The following is a 20,505-nucleotide window of genomic DNA, read 5'->3' as shown; positions in this document are numbered from 1 at the left end:
GCTTTAATAGTTCAATTTGCTTTATCCCTCTCTTCCTTCCTCAGCTATATTAGAAGGATTGACTGATGACTTCCCTCCTGCAAAATCTTTCTGTCTGATATTAAGGGACTGCAAACATGAATATTTCCATACCTGATTTCCTTCAAATTTTCCTCTACTTTCAAGAAAGATTATTCAGCACTGTGGATTTTTTGGTGTTATTTTTCAGGTTCAAATATGAGCTAGCTTCAGCTTTTTGGATGTCATTCCCTGACATTTTCAAAGTAATCTGATGGTTTTCAATTTAACCATGATGTCCCCTCTTCAAATTAAGATACTAACAAAAAACAAAAACAAAAACCCAATCCAACAAACAAACAAAAAAAACTCCACCCCACATTTATTGGATTGGTCCATTTATAGTTTGATTTTGTTTCCTTGTGTCCCACTGTTTGCTAACATGAGGCATCAATACATAAACTGTAACATCAAATAAATTGTGTCTTCTATTAATTCTTGGGTCTTTCTCTCTTATCTTCCATGTTGCAACATCTTAGTCCCTAGACATTATTTTTGAGTTGTCTATTTCCCAGGTGCTCTTTTGGTGATAGTTCATTCTTGACACTACTCCTAAGGGTGATATGGAATTTTTGACACCCAGAGTGACGCCATTCACCTATTTTTTTTCCACACTATTCCAACAGGTCTTTTGCAGTGCTCTCATTCACATAACCCTTATGATATTTCCTAACACATCTAACTGATGTGATTTTTACTTTAGTATAAAAGTGTCACTTCGGTAGTTTGACAGCTCATATATTATTTCCAGCTATGGGCCTGAAAAATTCTAAAAAGTTCAGTCATTATTTCCTTTGGTCTCAAGTCAGCCATGTATTGTATATAAAAATCTGGGGGGGGAAAAAGTTGCAATGGCTGTATTGCACTACTGTGGCCACCTGCCCAAGTGATGCAGAATGACCATACTGCTGAAAGCAAGTACCCTTTAAACCAGGCAGCCTGAGCCTGTGCAACAGCACATTTGACTAACTCAGCTGTACTGTAAACATTATTTCAGAACATAGAGGTTCTTCCATTCTTTTCTGTCCTTTAGTCTAGTTCATCTATGACTGATGCAGCCCAGATACTGGGCTGCATCAAGAGAAGTGTGGCCAGCAGGTCAAGGGTCTACTCAGCTCTGGTGAGACCCCACCTGGAATACTGCATCCAGTTCTGGAGCCCCTGTTACAAAAGGGATATGGATATGCTGGAACGTGTCCAGAGGAGGGCCACAAGGATGATCAGAGGCCTGGAGCACCTCTCCTATGAGGACAGACTGAAAGAGTTGGGGCTGTTCAGTATGGAGAAGGCTCTAGGGTGACCTTATTGTGGCCTTCCAGTATCCGAAGGGGGCCTACAAGAAAGCTGGGGAGGGACTTTTTAGGCTATCGGGTAGTGATAGGACTAGGAGGAATGGAATAAAGCTGGAAGTGGGGAGATTCAGACTGGACATGAGGAAGTTCTTCACCGTGAGAGTGGTGAGAGCCTGGAATGGGTTGTCCAGGGAGGTGGTTGAGGCCCCATCCCTGGAGGTGTTTAAGGCCAGGCTGGATGAGGCTCTGGCCAGCCTGCTCTAGTATGAGGTGTCCCTGCCCATGGCAGGGGGTTGGAACTAGATGATCCTTGTGGTCCCTTCCAACCCTGATTGATTCTGTGATTCTATGAGTCTATGAATACTCATGCTTCTATGTAATCACGTTCAGTAGTAGAGCTTCTCAAAAGTAAGCTGCACAGTGTCCACTATCTTTCCTGCTTGTAGAAATGCCCATTCTGGAGATAAATGAAAGCAAGAACCCTTTATGAATTTATCTCTGCAATATCTAAACAAAAATCTCTGAGTATTGTGGCATCTTCTTTTGACAGACATTTTTATAGTACTGATAATTGAATGAATATGGTAAAAAATAACTTCTTGGCCTCATGCTCCCAAATCAAAATTATTGCCTTCAGGATATTCTCTCTATATATGTGTATATATATGTGTGTGTGTGCATGTGCATGTTCTAAATAGCTGTTTGGTCACAGAAATATGTTTTTGACTGGTTATCTTGTTTTTATCTTATGGGGAAAACTTGTTATTATGATGATAATCAGAAAATTAAACCTATATTTTAATATAATTACATCAAATACTTTTTAAACTATTTGAAAAATACCTTTTTTTTCAACATTCTATACAGGTATCAGTGAATTTGCTACATCTGACAACTACCCTTGCTAATCAGCAACTGCTAATTAACTTATTCAAACTGACATGAACAGTTTATATATCAGTAGAATGCTAGAGCAAGTTTAGGAGTCATAGCCAGAAAATTTTGTGTTGTAGAAATTTTGCTGTGCTTGCAAAATATGTAACTTGCTCAACAATAACCATGGTACAGAGAGGTATCTCTGTCTCGGCCCCCTCCTGACACTACCTGCCTACTGAATCATCCTTACCGCTCAAGAAAACCTTAGCTGTAGCTCCTGGCAATGAAAGAACTAAGGGAAGGATTGGCTGAATGATTATCTTTTTGTAAACCCCTGGTGTTAATTTGAAGCATACTTTGTCCGTACACAGCCCTGGACAACTTCCTCAATGTTTCTTCATTTGTGCATTCATCAACGGTTTCTGTTCTTTGTTGTTGAGGTTTTTCCTGATGAAAAGGGAAAAACCTAAAAGCTATCAACCCCCTAACCTAGGGAAATTGCTATCAAATTTGCTATGACTACCTGAAATTTCTTTCAATTACAAGTTTGAAAACCTTTTTGTAATACAAGTAAAGCTATTGTACACATGCCTTTATGTGACAGTTGATGAAAGCACTTCACCATCTCCAGCACAGTTTAAAGTGGCCAGAAAAAAACCCAAATAGAAACCAGTGACCAGTGTTCTCAAAGCAGCAATTGTAAAGACTGACATTCACAAAAGGATTTGTGAGACTCAAGTGAAATTTTGACAGATATAGATGCTAAATTTAAAGTGTAAAGACCTCACAAGAACTGAAACATCCCACTGATGCCCACATTTTCACAAAGAAACTGTTAGTGTAACAGTCCTGTTTGTACAAGGACCCAGAACTGACACAGTTTAGATCAAACATCTTGAAACTTAGGGGTAAATCCAATGAAGATCTTGAAGTTAAATGTTTCTTTGTTGACTTAAAATATAACATTTTATATTCAAATAGACACTACCGAAAACATTCACTTTTCATATGGTTCTGTTCTGTTGTTTGTCCCTGAGCTATTGTAAAGTCTTATATTTGTCAGTAGGTTATAAAACAGAATGCAGAACAAAATAAGTTGAAAATGACAGAAGAATGGAGGAAGTAAAAAGAAAATTACAAAATTAAAGGAAAATAATAGTTTAATCTCTTTCTTTTTTTATTACTTATTTAAACCACTTGATTTTACTATAAAAACAGATGGAAAGATAAAGTACAGTAGAGTTAGTGCATTGTACATCATCTGTGTATGTTCTGTGTGCAGTGTAGATCATCTTTAAATATGTGTCATACTCAAGCACCACTTCACTGGAACTGAAAACCACTCAGAGAAATATTCTGTGTTAAATCAATATGTAATTTTCTTGGTTAGTGAGATGTGAGAGGATTCCTGTTGGGTTCAAAAAGTGCTGTCATGATTGTTCAGGCTTTGAGCTCCAGCTATCAGAGAAGTTAATAGTGTCGAGTCCACTCTAGAACTCTTTGTTCAACTATCAGTCAATAAACTAGTTACTGAAGGAAGCAGTGCTCATTCCATAGTAGATTAAATTATCTCGAAGTTCATGAGTTTTCAAGTGTTAAACTGGAATTTTCTATATATAGTGGAAATAGTATTTATGGCCTTACATAGTAATAAAAAAGCACATAATTGTGAATGAAGACTATAATTTCAAAGGTAATAATATACCACAACAATGTAATGAATATTTGAAACAAAAACATCTTAAAATAATGTTTTCATGCTTTGATTTCTTTTTTTCTTTTTTTTTTTTTTTTCCCCAAAGCATTTTTATAATTGTTTGCACTGATCCATTCAAAGAATAAGAAAAGCATGGTGTTATCTTATTTGTGTTCTCTGCTGCTTATGCTTCAGGAGGGATATCTTACATTCTAAAAAAAATGAAAAGAAAATAAGTACTCATGTAGTAATCAAAATTGGTCAATGCACATCTTTCAAGGAGAAAAATATGTACCCTTTTACATTTCCTATGGAGATTTCACAAATCTAACTACATATAAACATTTGGTACAATCGAAGTCAAATGACAGCATGTATATGATACACTACACTAATGTTGAGGTGAAACTTTCTGTTTTCCAGTTCATTCTTTTTGTTCCTTATCCTTTTATTGCACACCACTGAAAAGAGACTATCTTCTTCATCTGGACACCCACCCATCAGATATCTATAGATACTAATCAGATCTCCTTTCAGCCTTCTCTTCTCAAGACTAAACAGCCCCAGTTCTCTCAGTCTTAGGATAGATGTTCCTCATTGCTCTAACTACACTTCATGAAACTTAGTATTTTATATAAATTTGGTATCTTTGAGACCTTAACTCACCTGTTTAATTGAAAATGCCTAGTGAGATCGAAAGTTATTAAAAGAAACCAACAGATAGAGAGAAGCAGATAGATAAAAAGATAGAGCTATTATGTAAGACCTACTCTCTTAGGAAATTAGATTGAAAGTTCAGTTCGGATTAACTAGTTATTTTGAGCAGGTACATAGTGATATTTATATTTCATAAAATGTTTACCACCTTTTTGAACACTCTATCTGCAGTTTATTATAGAAAGAATATCCTTCCTTATAAATAATATGCTTAAACATGATAGTATAGTGCAAAGCAATTATTATTTGGCTCTAGCAAAATTGATGCAGCAATTATCTTTCCTTGACTCTTTTAGCAGGAATAGTTTGCCCTCCTCACATTAGAAGACCTTGCTTGATTGTCTGATTACCTACATGAAAAAATTCCTTGCCTTCATCAATCTATGTTCCATGACTTATATTTAGGGAAAAAATGGAATTAAAACTCACAGCGACATCCAAATCAAGCCCTGCAATTACAGTACAGGCACTTTACAAAAGATAAAGGGAAGACTGACCTTGTTGGCTAATACAACAATATGATTGACAAGGAAGAAATTTTCAGGCTGTTTTTGTTTCCGAGTGGCTTTGGCTCACACCCATAGACTTTATATAGTTGTTTGGTTTCATTTCTTCTATTTGTTCAAAGCATCAAGGCAGTGAAAGGAAACAGTTTGTGTTTCTTGTGTTTTAATACTCTTGTGTTATTTTGTATCTTCTGTATAATAGAAACTCTAAAAAAACTGAAAAAGATACTTAAATTCTCTCAGCAACTCTTGGAAGTTTACTTCAGGAAAGTTCATCTTGAGTATACTTTGCTTGTCTTACTCTGAAAGTTTAAACAATCATTTACTTCCAATTATTCTCAAATACTTTATCCCTCCCTTTGCCCTTGTTTAAACCTCAAATGCACTGCAGTCACCTGTATTAAAGGATTCTATAATGAGACTGCAAATCAGAATGCTAATTGGGAGCACTATCTTATATGGTACAAATACTATTGATATATTTAATTTAATTTATTGGAAAATAAATTTTCATCACTTCTACACAGAAGTAGCTCTCATGTTTACCTTTATAGTATCAAAAGAAAATTTGCACATTACACTAGACCACGACTAGAACCACTTAGCTTAGAGAGGTCAGTGGAAGATAATTAGAACATAAAAACTCCTCCAAGACTATTGGCTTTATCTGATTTTGAACCAACTGTGTTGGATTGATTGGGACATTTCTGTCAGTTTCTTTAGCTTGCCACTACTAATTTCACAAAAGATCACTACCACTTATAATTCACATTCTTAAGGTATAACATTTAAGGATTTTGCAGCTCTGCCCTGTTAGGGGAAAGAAAAACAAGACTAATTGTTATTTAGTTAAATCTAACTGTTATTTATTTAATTTCAAAAAATTGTGAATAGAAGTGCATAATTAAAAATATACAGATATAAATAGTTCCAAAAAATCATAGTATATAAAATAAGACTTAGGAAAATGGCAGCATGTTGTGTAAGTACAATTAAAAAGTTCAGGAATGATAGAAGTCCACTTTTCAGGCTTTCACTGCAATAACTTATTTTTTCCTTCTTTAACTAAAAGAGAGATCCCAATGGTATTAGCCAAGGCCAATAAAAGCTACTTTTTCTTTTTTTCCTTTTTTTTTTTTTTTTTGTGTATGAAGAGAAACTGCTGCCTCACATCATTAGAAACAATTTCTGGGCTCCCAAAAGACACAGCTTAATTGATAAAACATTAGTGTGATAGAGAGCATTTGTCAAAAGTTAGACTTGTTAACTTCTTTGAACCTAATGAAAATGAGCTGACGGTTGTGGTTTGGCTTTTTTTTTTTTAAACTCCTGTTTTAAAAAGTTTTGTTTTCCCTTGCTATTTTGCCATATATTATCTCTAGCATTATTTTGCATTTTATAATGGAAAATACAGTTTTTAAATTTATTTTGAGATGTTTTTAATTTAGTGGTACATGTAATTTAGCTTTTAATTGTGAACATTGGTAGTTCTCCCTGATCTTCTAATGCAGTGTTACTATGATTTAAGTTTAACTTACTTCTGTAATCTTTTGTCTCAAAACCTAATGCTCTGTTACATATCAGAACAGTCCTCAAGTTTTGATATGTTTTTCCCATATATTTTGATTCACCCTTTGTGAAGTAAGGTCCCATATTCACATTTGCTGTAGCAATTGAAGAATAAACTGTATCTTTCTACAAAAATATGTCAGTAAATAACTATGAAAATATTGTATTATAAAATTATAGAAATACAAGAAGGACTTGTTTGTTGGGGTTTTTTTTCTGAACTTACAAAGACTTGTGAGTGATGGCATGGCTGGAGACTGATTTGGAGATAGTAATCTCAAAATGATAGCTTTCTCTTCTCTAAGAAGTGAGTAGGGTAGGCAACAGAATGTCTGACTTGGATTTCCAGAGGGCAGACTTTGATCTGTTTAGGTACCTGGCCAACAGAAACTCTTGGGAGGCAGTCCTGAAGGTCAGAGAAGTCCAGGAAAGCTGGGAATTCTTCAAGAAGGAAATTTTAAAGGTGCGGGAGCTGACCATTCACATGTACAAAAAGACAAGCCAGTAGGGAACAAGATTGACCTGACAGAACAGAAAGCTCAGGGAAAAAAAAAAAAAAAAAAGAGTTTATGAACTTTGGAAGAAAGGGCAGGCAACTCAGGAGGACTACAAGGATGTCATGGAAAAAGCTTCCGAGCGGTATGGCTGAGTCACCATCCCTGGTGGCATTTAAAAGATGTGTGGATGTGGTGTTTAAGGACACGGTTTAACACTGCGTTTGGCAGTGTTAGGTTCAGGATTGGACTCCACACAAAGATCTTAAAGATCTTTTCCAACATAAATGATTCTCTGATTATATAAATTCTAAAATACATCCTCAAGAATTCTTTGAGTACAAAGAATGTGTAAAAAAGGAAAATATTTTTTCTTTTTCTTTTTTTCATTTCTGTTGCCTTTCTCATCAATGCAACATTCCAAGAATACAAAATATGAATGATCAGGTTTTAAAAAATATTTTCAAATCACTATACACAACTCCCTTTTAAAATCTCAGAAGCACATTCCCAAAGAATGGTTATACAAAGTTCCTGTGAACTAACACAGCTCTGTAGAAGTTCAGTTTTATAATACAGAACAACACGAAACTGAAATACAGACTTGTATGCTATACAACCTCATCAAGGTTTTCTACTGTGTAATGTTTCTACGATCATTTTAATCAGGAAGGACCAAATCTTCAAGCTTCACAGATTATTTCAGATGCTTAAGACTACGAAAGGAATCCTACTAAAAAAAAAAAAAAAAAAACAACAAAAATATCAAAACCACTCCAAACTCCTCAAGTTTAACTCCAGAAAGAAGACTGAATTTATAATACTGGAAAACATTTCATGGATGTTAAGTTTTCCATTCTAGGCTTCCCACAAGGTCCTGTACTGGTGCTAGCTAACTTTAGAACAATCTGGATTGTTTTCATTTTTGTCAGCTTTGTGCTCCTCTCTGTTATACTTGTCCTCAGAGACAAATTAGGTCTTTCAGACAATCATTCATCTGAATTGTGTTTTAGAGGATCTTTTTAGATAGGATTAATCTCTCTACTGTGCCTATTTTTTTCCCCCACTACATTTTAACAAACTGTTGAAACTGAGTAACTTAAATGTCCACCTTAACATTACAGAAGTCATTGTCAGATGAAACCCACTCCTTGCCTTCTTGTTTCCCCTTGTGAGCTACTTTTCTGAGCCATCCTTGAGCTGAAACCACTACCAGCTAGAGGATAACCCTGGTCAGCACCTCACCAACCTCACACAGTTTATTCCACTTCATCCTGGCTCCAGTTAATGCAGCAGCATCCTGTAGCTCCAGGTTGGGGTATGGGCAACCAAACCCCCATAAGCCTGGGGTCTGAATCAGTCTCATATCTTTCACTAGAGAATTCTCAAGCCTATGGTTTGTGTTTGATTAATTTAATCCCTCCAATCCTATATTTTTTAGGTATCTAATGATCCCTCATTGTTAAATTGGCTCTTTTCATTGATGATTTCTAGAGTTCCCTAATGTTAAGATTAGCTAGCAATATACACTCTGAGTCTGCCAAATAAATGGCACACAAAAAATAAAATTTTTTCCAGTCTGTATAGTTGCAATTTTATTTTCTATTTTTTTCTAGTTTTAACTAGCTCATATATGTTCCTGAAGGCTTTTGCACCTCATTCTCCCTAATACTTAGGAAAAACAGAAATATCCTCTTGTATGATGCCATCTTTGTAGAAGTACAATTAAGTCTGTCAGTAGTGCAAATGGAAATGTTACCAATGGACTGTACACAAGAATAATGCCTGCAATGTCAGCTGTTATGCCTCAGTGACAAAACACTCTAATAATAGTTACTTACAGAGATCTATTGTACACTTCAGTGAGTTAACAAATTCTAACCCACAGACCCTAAAATAGAAGAATAAGAAAAACAATTTTTTCCATCTGTTGAACTCTCTTGTGGTGCTTCTAGTCATTTCCTTTGAAAGAAACCTATTTCCATTGCATCTTGTAGAAATAACACATCAGCAAATACTACTATTCTGTTTCCTCTAATAAAAGTTAAATAAGCATTATGAGAAGTGTCCAAGTTATATTTATTCCCATGTTAGGAATATATTATATTAAGACCTTCTTAAGGAATATAATTAACATCAGTATCAATATCTCTCCACTTTATCTCTTTCTCTTAAATTAACACAATTCTGGAAATAATTAATGAGATGCAGTGTGAATCAATTATCAAATTCATATTCAATAACAAGTGCAGATATGAAAATAATACACTTTTCTCTTGGTTAATTAGTTTAGAAATCAAATGGTGTTCAGCAAAATAAATGGCAAAAGTTGTTTTAAAGAAATCAAACACAGCAAGAACAAATTGAATGTTATTGTGCACGAAAAATTCTGATATTCATTGTGCCACATGATACAAAGATTTGGACATTCTGCATATCATTTTCTAAGAAAAATGTTAGGGTATTAAAAATTGTAAATGGTGCAAAAAGAGTTTTGAGGGCTAAACCTGCTAGAGCGAGCATCATGGTGACCTCTACCTACACAGCTTAATACAAGACTGAGAGGTAATTTCATATCAGTGTACCCTCACACAGCACATTTGATACTAAGGGCTATAAAATCTATCAAGAAAGAGGGGAAAAAAAAGCACTGGAAGCTACAAAAATACATAACTGGAATAAAAACCCCAGAAAAGTATTAGATCCTCACATATTTGATGTCCAAGAATTGAATGTATTTCCAAAATATATGACAGACAAATAAAAGGGTCAAATTCTACGGCCTGTGATATATAGAGGAGGTCAGATAGAATTACTGAATATTCCCTATTGTCTTTGCACTTTATGAATCTGCTTTACAGTCTTGGTGAGTAGTGGCCTGCAAGGTACAGAGATTTATTTATGAATCCAGTTGTGGTTAAAGGAACTACAGAAAATGCAGGAATGAGTGAGAAAAAAACAGTGACTAGAAAGATAGCTACGGTACTTGGATGCTGCAAATTACAATGCATAAGTAAACAAAGTAACAGCTTCAAGTAACATCAGTTACACATTCCTGACCACACTTTTATGCCTAATATATATTTAGTATAATGTATTTAATTGCATTATAATATTTTTTTTAATGAGAATACTGCCTCATTCATATTGCACACAAAAAAATGTGAATGAAGTAGCTGAGCTGAATTTAATTTAATTGCATTTAATGGATTATTCTCTGCCTTGTACATATTTGATCAGCAAATCCTTATGAAGAGTACTTAGAGTTGTTCTCATGATATCTTCCAGTTTCTAAGATGTCTTCCTTATTAATCAGACTTGGTTCAGATTTTTATCAAGTGAAATGCAGGGATAATTTTGACAAAATTAATTATGGATACAAAGGACTATTTTTAAGCCATATAAAAAGTCTCTCTTGTGTATTTTGCTTGTTATCAACACTCAATTAAGTAGAGTCTTATGGATTTTTTTTTTTTATCCATGTGCATAAAGCAATTTTGAAAACAAGTACAATGTATATATCCTAAATCGATAGATTGTGTTTATCCCATAAGGCTGCAAAACAAATACAATAGCAAAAATTTGGGGAACAGTGAAAAATTTGAACCAGGTTGGGTTAGCCTGGAAAAAATAATAAAAACTCAGAAAAGAAATTTTTGGTTGGAAGTAATGGGTAATGTAATAGTATGTAGTGCTGTCAGATGATACACCTGTAGATTCGTTACATATTGCTTAATTTTGAGGAAACTTCATAGTAATCTCTTAAAACTGCAACTGTCTAGGGAGAAAAAATATTGCAAGTTTGTGATACACAATTTGAATAGAGGTACTACATCAAGTTTAATGATTTATGCTCAGCCTGCATTAATTTCTGCAGTTTGAATGGAGAAAATGCTTGTAGCGCAAATAAAATGTGTGATAACTAGTAATGTGACACTGGGAATTCTCTGAACTGTTATTGAACCCTGTAGTGGCTCAGAAAAAGTGGACGTTATACATACTGCACATGATAGTGTCAGCAAAGTAATAAATATTAAATCTGTCCCTGAAGGGAAGGAGAGATTTTATTAATATGAGCTACAGTACCTAGGGTTATTCAGGAGTTTTCTTACCGCCATTGACAAGTAGAACTAGAATTGAAGTTGACATAGCAGTACTGAATCAAATTAGGGAAAGCCTTTCTGCTGAAGAAATTCTGAATAGTAGCAAATTAGATTTAAGCGATACAACAAATTCATAAGAATAACTGAAGAGCAGCTCTTTAATGGCTTAAGATGAAGTAGATAGTGGGGAAAAAAAAAAAGATGTCTGCCAGAAGAAAGGTGGATGTGTTCAAAGTTGGAAGAGTGGCTTCAATTGCAGCAAAAGCTTGCTTTAAAACATATAATATGTTTGCTTTCTTGAAAAAGTCAAACCTAAACCCAACAACTCACAGCGAACTGATTCAACGTACAGAAGAAAAGTCGTTAAGATGTGGCTTTTAACACTTCTGTCAGATGGATTTATCATTTGCTGCAAGGGCCTAGAGGAACTACTTCAAAGTGTGAAACTATCAATTTAATTTAGATATTTTTGTGTGTGTTTTATTTTTCATTACTAGTGTTATCTGTATATTTATTACCTGCACTGATTGTTCAATAAGGTATATAAACGTATTGTAGCATTTGTATTTTCAAGCGATAGTGTAATCATTCCCCATAATGTTAAAACACATGCCTAAGGAGGGAAGATAAATGAATAAATTCATTTAGCACAGTTTTAAAGACCTTTTTTTAAATACTTAATGAGAAATTGGTATTCTTTAGTAGCCATTCAGTTATGCAAGTAAGCACTCAAAATATAATCCTTTGAGGTTGCCTAATCTTTCTTCCTATTTATTACCTTATTTTATTCTCTGAAGTTTTTGGAGTTGATGCTTTTTCAACTCTGTGCCTTCAAGTTTTTTTCATTTATTTCTATCTCTGCCAACTTCTGATTTGTCCTATTCTTTCGAATGCATTCAAAGCTTATCTTCCATTTTATGCATGCTAGGAAAACAAAGAGAAACATATTGGCTTCATTTCCCTTTTGGGGAACCATAACCCAAACCTTTGTTTCTTTACATATCTCTCTCTCTACACATATAAATGCATAGCTGCACAAGTTCCAGAGGTGAAAGATAGTTCAGTAATGTATCAGTAGGGTTACTTCCGGATTTACACCTCAGGATCTGTTGTCTGTCTGCAGACAAGATCTGGCAATCTCATTGAGTTCTTCATAAACACTTCATGGAAGAGCATTTTTACCATTGTGGTGAGTAACTTAAGTTATCTTTTTATTTGCACCCATTGTTATACATATTGAAAGGTTATTTATTCATTCCCATTATTTTTTTCTTCTATTGTTTGTTCCATGTCATTGAGCTAGCTCATGGATTTCAAGCCTATGCTTGTCACCAAGTGGTGGCAGATTTCTTCAAAGCACAGCAGTAGTCAGATGCCTCTACACTTTGCCACTCAAGTTTGTATTTATCCCACATGCCCAAGGAGAGCATACGAAGATATGACACTGGTATTTGAAGACAGATGAAGTCCACTTGTGCATATTTTTTTTATATTGACAAATCGAGGCTGTTTCAAAGGACAACATAACTCTTCAACCATAACTGAGATTTCTAAGGGTTTGTGTATTTCAGCAAAGAAATAGACTAGTGGGGATACTGACTTGACCGTATTTGCCTCAATTACAAAACGCTAAGGAGGCAATCAGAACTTTATTGCTGTGTTTTTACTTACACTGCTTTGTAGAGAAAATTCTTGTAGATCCTTAGCTAAGTAGCCAATGTGGGATCCTCTTCCAGGTCATTCTTGTAGGATAGTAGTGCCTTTAAGGAGAGAAAGAATAAAGCACTCGATGGAAAATACAACATAACAAAGCAAAAAACAAAACAAGCAAAAGCACAAAACAAACAAACAAAAAGCCAAACCTCACAATGGTTTCTTCTTTGTTCAGAGATATGCTATACAATAGCTTATAGAATCCCTCCTTTTTTTTCCCAAGGTCCCTAAGAATCTGAATAATCTGTGTTTGAGAGAGTTTGAAAGCCATTTCATTCTCCTCTGTGAGAAGAAAATTGGAACTATACAGATGGAAGCACATCATAGATGCAGCCATCTTCCAGAAAAAAAACACCCAAGCCCCACTTTCCCCAGCTCTATGTTTGTATATGATACCCTCTTGTGTCTGGACTTCAAAAGAGCAGAAATTTGCTTCTTCAGAGATCTGCTATGGAGCACACCATGAGGTAAAGCCCAGGAGGGCTTTACCAGCCCAAGACAGCTGGTTAATATTCAAGTATTACCCCCTCCAAAACCAAGAGCTATGTGTCCCATCAAAGAGAAAGGCAGGCAACATTGTCAGGTGGTCTGCATGTGTAAAAAAGGCAATCCTGGACACCATTCAGCACAAAATGGAGGCCTACAGAGGGTAGAAACATGGGCAAATATTTGGGAGGAATACAGAGGACTTGCCTGAGTAGCAATAGGCTAGGTCTAGAAAGATAAAACCCAGACAGAATTAAATCTGAGTAGTGGCATGAAAGGCAATAAGTTTCTATAAGTCAATCACAGAAAGAGGTAGGAGCTGGAAGGAAACAGGGGACCTGGCCACCCAGGATATGGAGAAGACTGAGGTACTCAATGACTTTTTTGCCACAATCTGCAACGACAAAGGTTCTAACACCACTACTCAAGTTACAGAAGAGAAAAGAAAAATTTGGGAAATGCAAAAACATTTGTAAGTGAAGAACAGGTTCAAAACCACCTGAAAGTTTTGAAGGTCCACAAGTCTTTGGGACCACCTGTTGGTCCTGAGGGAGACAGCAGATGTAGTTGCCAAGCTACTTTCCATTGTATTCAAAATGTCATGGCAATCTGGTGGTGTTCCAACTGACTGGAAAAGGGGAAACATAAGCTCCATTTTTGAAAAGGGGAAGCATCAACCCTGTTTTCAAAAGATGAAAAAAGGAAGACCCTGAAAACCACAAGCTGGGCAGTCTCCCCTCTGTGTCCAGAAAGACTATGGAGCAGATTCCCCTGGAAATTCTGTTAAGGCACTTGAAAAACAAGGAAGTAACTTGTGGCAACCAACATGGCTTCACCACAAGGAAATTGTGCCTGACAAACCTGGTGACTTTCTGTGACAGATGACAAGCCAGCAATGTGCTCTTGCAGCCTGGAAAGTCAAAAAAGACCAACTCCTCTCAAAGAAAATAAACAAACAAACAAATAGTTATGCAAAATGCATTGGTAAAACTCTATGACTAAGTTTATTAATTTATTAGAAAAATATTTTCTTCCAGGCTCACCCTGTCAGTGATTCTGAACTGACCTATTTTAAATGTTGAGACCTTTATGACACGCCATGACTCAAAGTATCATGCTATCACTTGCAAAAAGCAGTGCTCCTCCCTTGGGTGGATTGATTTTTGGCCTTGGCAGTAAGTCTGGTAAAGATTGATTTCAAGATTTTTTTTGGACATTGGGGATGACAGGCATGATAATTCAGAAGGTCAAAGGTGTCTGACCTAGTCTTTGTCTAATGTGTTTTCATTGTATACCACAATCTTTTATATTAGTCTTTGTCAAAAGTATTATAATTCTTATTTTATTGTCAAAGTAAATGTCATTAATTGAAACAAAGTAGAATAGTATTTTTCTTTTATGTATATGCTCATTATAAATGTCCACAATAAACTTGACAGTTAAAAGATGGTTTATTGATTTTTTTTTCTCTAATTTCAAGTGTTAAACTACAAGGGAGCTGGCAGGTTAAGCATTTGCAGATTCGAGATATGTTGTCTCTGCAAGAAATGGATTTGCATGTTAGAACAGGGGTTAAAATTTGTCAACAGTACTGCATATCTCTGTCTACATTAAAACAAAATGTATGAAGACGAAGCTCCATTTTTTTTATATTTAGGCTTGGATATTACTCACAAAATTGTGGATCTATTTTCTTTGCTTTCCTAAGGATAAAAAGACTTCATAAAAGAGTGCATTACAACAGTGTCTTTGAAACAGTTATGAGGCTTCATGAATGGCGTGTGCAACTAATCTTCATGTTTTACTTCAGCAGGTTGGTTGTGGGAGAAGATATCAAGGGCTCTGTTCTGCTTTTTAAAACAATTTTGCAACATGGATTTTGTCAAAAGTCTTCAATTAGAATTCATCATACCTCAATTCAGTCCTAAAAATTTAGATCTGTAATACGGACATCCTTTCTAGTCCAAGAAGACAGACCTGTATTCTGGACAATAACTCTTTTAGTCTTGGGCATGGGGAAACAAGCTAAACAGTTCACATAAGTCTGCTTATACAAACATGGTTCCTATCAGTGTTGTGGCCTATGTTTCAAGGATCCTGACAAGAAGAAATGAAATAGTGCTTTTCATTCTGTAATAACCTCCAAATAACCTGTAAATAAGCAATAACTGATTTTCTTTGTATTGGACAGGAAAAAAGAGTGAATTCATCTATATCAGATCTGATCTTTAAACTCTGAAATCTTAATACTTCCATTATTGGAAAAAAAAAAAAAAAAAAAAGGAATTCTATGTACTATAAAACCAACTGCTGCGGTTCAGGGCCAAGGACTGGTACTGAAAATCAGTAGTCCTAGATTAAGTAGAATCCAAACTGTAATAGCTGAAAAGATTTGCTCTAAATTAGTCTTCATTGTGCTAGTCTAGGCTGGATTTAAATTACTTTACTATTCTATTTTCTGTGAAGCATTGATATGTCCTACAATAAACACAGTTCTTTTGCAAAAAACACCAATCTATATCAGGTAAAATATTGAAAAGGCACTGTCAAGTTGGATCAGGAAAGGATCATAGATGCACAACAAATCCTTACAAATAAAATCATTGGGTGTTTTTTATTCAAGAGACTGTAGGATATAACTCATAATCTGTATTAAAGATGTCATACACATTTATAACCTTAAGATCTCTTGCTTCCATTTGGAATATTTCCAGATGTTGAACCAACATTTATTTGGTGTTTGTGCTTATATAGATACATTTTGTTGGAAAATAGGATGACATAACCATCATTTCTTAGACTTTTCCATATATATACAGTTATTATGTCTTCACCCCTATTTCAGCCCTTCTTACACTGAGAGTAACCCAGAATATATTGTCTGTATTTCAAAGAAGGCAACAGCTCTCTTAGACACATACAAAGACATGGCTGCAGCTGTGAGAACAAATGTGTCTTAGATACGTTTTTTCTAAACAATATCATCCCAAGAAACTCTGTTGTATCCCCATTATCACTGTGGCTGCAAAGGTGTTGCTGTTAGCTCTATTTCTGAGGTAAATTTGCAATAATCCTCAAATTTGCCTGTACGTTCTGTGCCAGATCTTTAAATTAGCATTGTTATAGTGAAATAAAAAAATATACATTTACTCTACCAACTACTATTAAATTGAAATAAATACAGAAAGAAAATTAGCAACCTTTTCTCTAATGAAGACTTCTGCCTTGAAAAATACATTGGCTGTATTGGATTCTTTTTCCCTCAAAGCAGTCCAGGTCACACACCATTCTTGGATGAAAGCGTTTCATTTGTGGCAAGCCTTTCATTTTTTTAATTCTCAGGCTGAAGTTATTTTCATTGTGAATGTTTTCTCAGCCATCTGGTCATTGTTGTCCAGTGTGCCCTTTCTTACTCTCCAGTGGCTTAGTAGCAGAGACCCAGCAGGTAGATGTGTTTTTAATAGCTTGAAAGATTCCACAATGTCTTTTATTATTCTGGTCAATGTTCTATCCAAACTAGGTGTGGGGGTATCTGTTTAGGTCCCTGATAAACAATGAGCTCAATTTTAACATTCCACTCAGTGTCACCTAGGTCTACTTCTTTTTCTAGGTGAAGATAATGTATACAAGCAAGTTATAAGCTGAAAATGGATCCCACTAGTCAACTTAAACTATTTTTAGATTACTTCCTTGATGATATTGTATATATTTGTGCCTGTGTGCTTTGCTTTCCTCTTTCTTTCTTTTCATGTGAGTATTTACAGATGATTCTTCAATGAACTTTAAAATACTTCATAAAGTAATATGAATAAAAGAGGAACATAATGTTGTTTTGATCACCAAGTGGCACTGACTTGGAACCAGAGAATTTAGAACCTTTTGTTTAGATACTGCAGTTTTATCCTAGAAACAGAAGGCTACTGTAAGTCACTCTCAACACTGGACTTGGAGGTTTTAAAGCAGGCTTACACTCTTGACAGCATGCAATGAAAAACATCAAAGAGTACTGTAACCACATGGCAGAAGATAACTTTAAAACCTTTCAAAAGAACTAAAAATAAAAACAGATTTTGAAAACCTCTTTCTTTGAAAGTTACTTTTTTTCAGTCATAAGTTATATGTAACAGCTTCTGAGTGGGAGTCAGACTTCTGAAAAGCAACATGACCAGAGCAAAAAGTGAAATTGTTTATATCTATTTTATATTTGACATGCTTATGAACTCAATCTAAAGCCTTCATTGTTTCAGTGCTCATCTAGCTCTTCTACTTCCTCCATACTTCTGGTTTTATTGGAGAGCTTAATTTAAATTCTCTTCCCAAAGTAATATCACCATGCCAGAGAGAACCTTACACTATGAATGATGTTGTGGGCAGCTGCCAAATTCCTCAGACCCCTAGATCTGTACATTCTGCCTGCCTGGGTACTGGAGCCCATCTGGCTGTGCTTGTTGTCCTGTCTGATACCCTGTTTGCATGTTTAGCCAGTAACAAGGCTGATTGTGTATCACAGCCAGCCAGATAAGTGCACACACACACACACATGCACACTACTAGAAGTCACATAAAACAGATGCACAGATAGCCAGTTCACCTTCCTCCTCTCCAAGTGGTCAGGATTGAGGTTCAGTAGAAAACACATATGCCCACACTGTTTAGATTCAGAAGCAGATCCATATTCATAGATCATTTCAATGTCTGCACAGCATCTCAGCCTTCCTAATGTCTGGATCTGAATCCTGGGCCACTTACCCAGTATGTAGCTTTCATACTTCCCAATTGGTATTAGCTTTTGATTTACACATACAGTCACAGAGGATCTAATTCGTTTGGGAAGTGTAAACATATCCCAGTGCCTCCAGTTGCTATCATGTAGATAGGTACATGAGCCTGTTTTTTTGCACCAGCTTCCCCAGTTGCTGATACTTAGACCTTGTAGCACTCAGATAAGACACCAAGTGAGATCACATAGAACAAAACACGTAAGGATTTCATAAGTGGATATGATAGAATGCAGTGATCAGGCACAGGGCGTGGCCAGGTAAGAACAGCCATCTGAAAAGCTCAGACTGACCTCCTTTAAGGCTATTCCTGAGTAGTTCTTCTCATGGCTTCTCAGTCAAGGATTGAAGAGCTCTAGTTTAGACTGAAGACCTACAGTCTTATTACCTACAGTCTTATCACCTGCTCCTTGATGTTCGAGTTTCTGTCTTTAATTTATCCCCTTCCTTGCTATTTATTATTTCTTTTATATTGCTAATTGTATGAGCCAGATAGTATCATACTCTACTTACCTGTACAAAGACTGCTAGTAAAACTGGGCAACTAGTAAATCTTGAATATGTTTGTGTTTGTTTGGGTTTTTGGTGGTGGTAGTGGCTTTGTTTGGTTGTTTTGTTTGTGTTTTTGTCTTTGGTTTGGTTTTGTTTGTTTGTTTGGTTTTGGGTTTTTTTTTTAAGTCACTTGTGGCATCAGAACACCTTTTGAAGAAGAAGATGGAATATAAGAGAAATTATATAAAAAAAATTAAACGTGGGAAGTAAGTGACAACAAATAAATTAAATTGGTATATTTAAATTACTTTTTATCAAAAAAATGAAAAAAAATACACCAGCAAAGCAATCCAAATAACCAAAGACATCAACAAAAAGCTGCACAACATTAAAATCCTGAAACAAAATTCTCAAGAAACAGAATTAGGAGTAATTCACCAGAGACAGGGGATGAAAAATGGTGCATGAATTTGTTATTGTATCCTAGTATGCCTTTTCCTGAGAGACAGAAAATCTCATGTTGCATAACACAGGTAATTTCAAGGACAAATGTTTATGGATACATAATACATCTTCTATTAGTCTATACCCAGTCCCAGATTTCCCATTTGGAAAAGTGGGCTACTTGTGAAAAGTGGATTTTAAGAATCTTGCCAGAATCTGTCTGCAAACCTATAAATTGAAGCAGATGGAGTTGCACAGATATAATCAACTGGTCCTTTGGAAGCTAACATTCAGGAAATAATTCAGCTGATGGACATGAGGAGACAAAAATCAAATCCAGTACAAGCAAAGACTCTTAACACAGCAGGGCTAAAAACTTTTAAAAATTCATTCCTGTCACTGAGCAGATAAGAGCTGAAGAGAAGATGTATTGATTAAAAAGATGCCAGTCACTTTCCAGGTAATAATGTCACTCTAACCAGTATCACGACACTGATTTCCCAAAGAGATTCTAAAGAAAGTGAAGCCTCTAGTAAAAACCATTTCAGATATGAAAAGGGTTAAAAAAAAAATTAATCATTATTTAGGCCTCTGGTAGTATCAAATATTCAAAGTAAAAAAAAAAAAAAAAAATTAAATCCCCTTATATGCTGTTTCCCTCAGATGTTTAGTTTCTACTTTAATAGTTTACATGACATTACATTTTATTTTTTTCAGTATAATTTGAAAGGTTTGTAATATTTGCCTTTTTTTTTTTTTTTCTGGTTGTTTCTTTATTATCTAGCTAACAGTTTTGATTAGAATGGTCAAAGTACTTAGATGGTCATGACTACATTTTTTTTTTCCCCCACTCTTTCATTCTACTTCTTTTGCCAAGTTCAGTGGCTTTCAGGGAAAAAAACATAGAGGGTTGGTATAATGCCTGAATGCTCAGCAGCACAAAACAGTCCAGGTGGAGGTACTAAATGTACTAACTCACAATAACAAAAGTAAGCCTTTAATACTCTCATTAAGCCTTGATCCATACCCTACAACATTTTTGAATGGCTAACCAGAAGTCTAAAATATTCATATTTGTGGAATTAAAGCCACACTGTGAACAGATTTCAAATAATTGGACCTGGATATGTTTCTAAAGCTGCCGAGAAGAATAACTGATATCTGTCCTTATGAACTGTTTTATTAACCTATTTTCAATTATTTTCTTAATTAGTTTTTAAGATATCTACAAATTGTTAGGACCTTTACAATTTAATTTTGCAGATGTTCTTCTCCCAAAGAT

This window comes from Indicator indicator, chromosome 9 (genome assembly GCF_027791375.1).
Source record: "Indicator indicator isolate 239-I01 chromosome 9, UM_Iind_1.1, whole genome shotgun sequence".
NCBI lineage: Eukaryota > Metazoa > Chordata > Aves > Piciformes > Indicatoridae > Indicator > Indicator indicator.
This window is presented reverse-complemented; position numbering follows the sequence as displayed.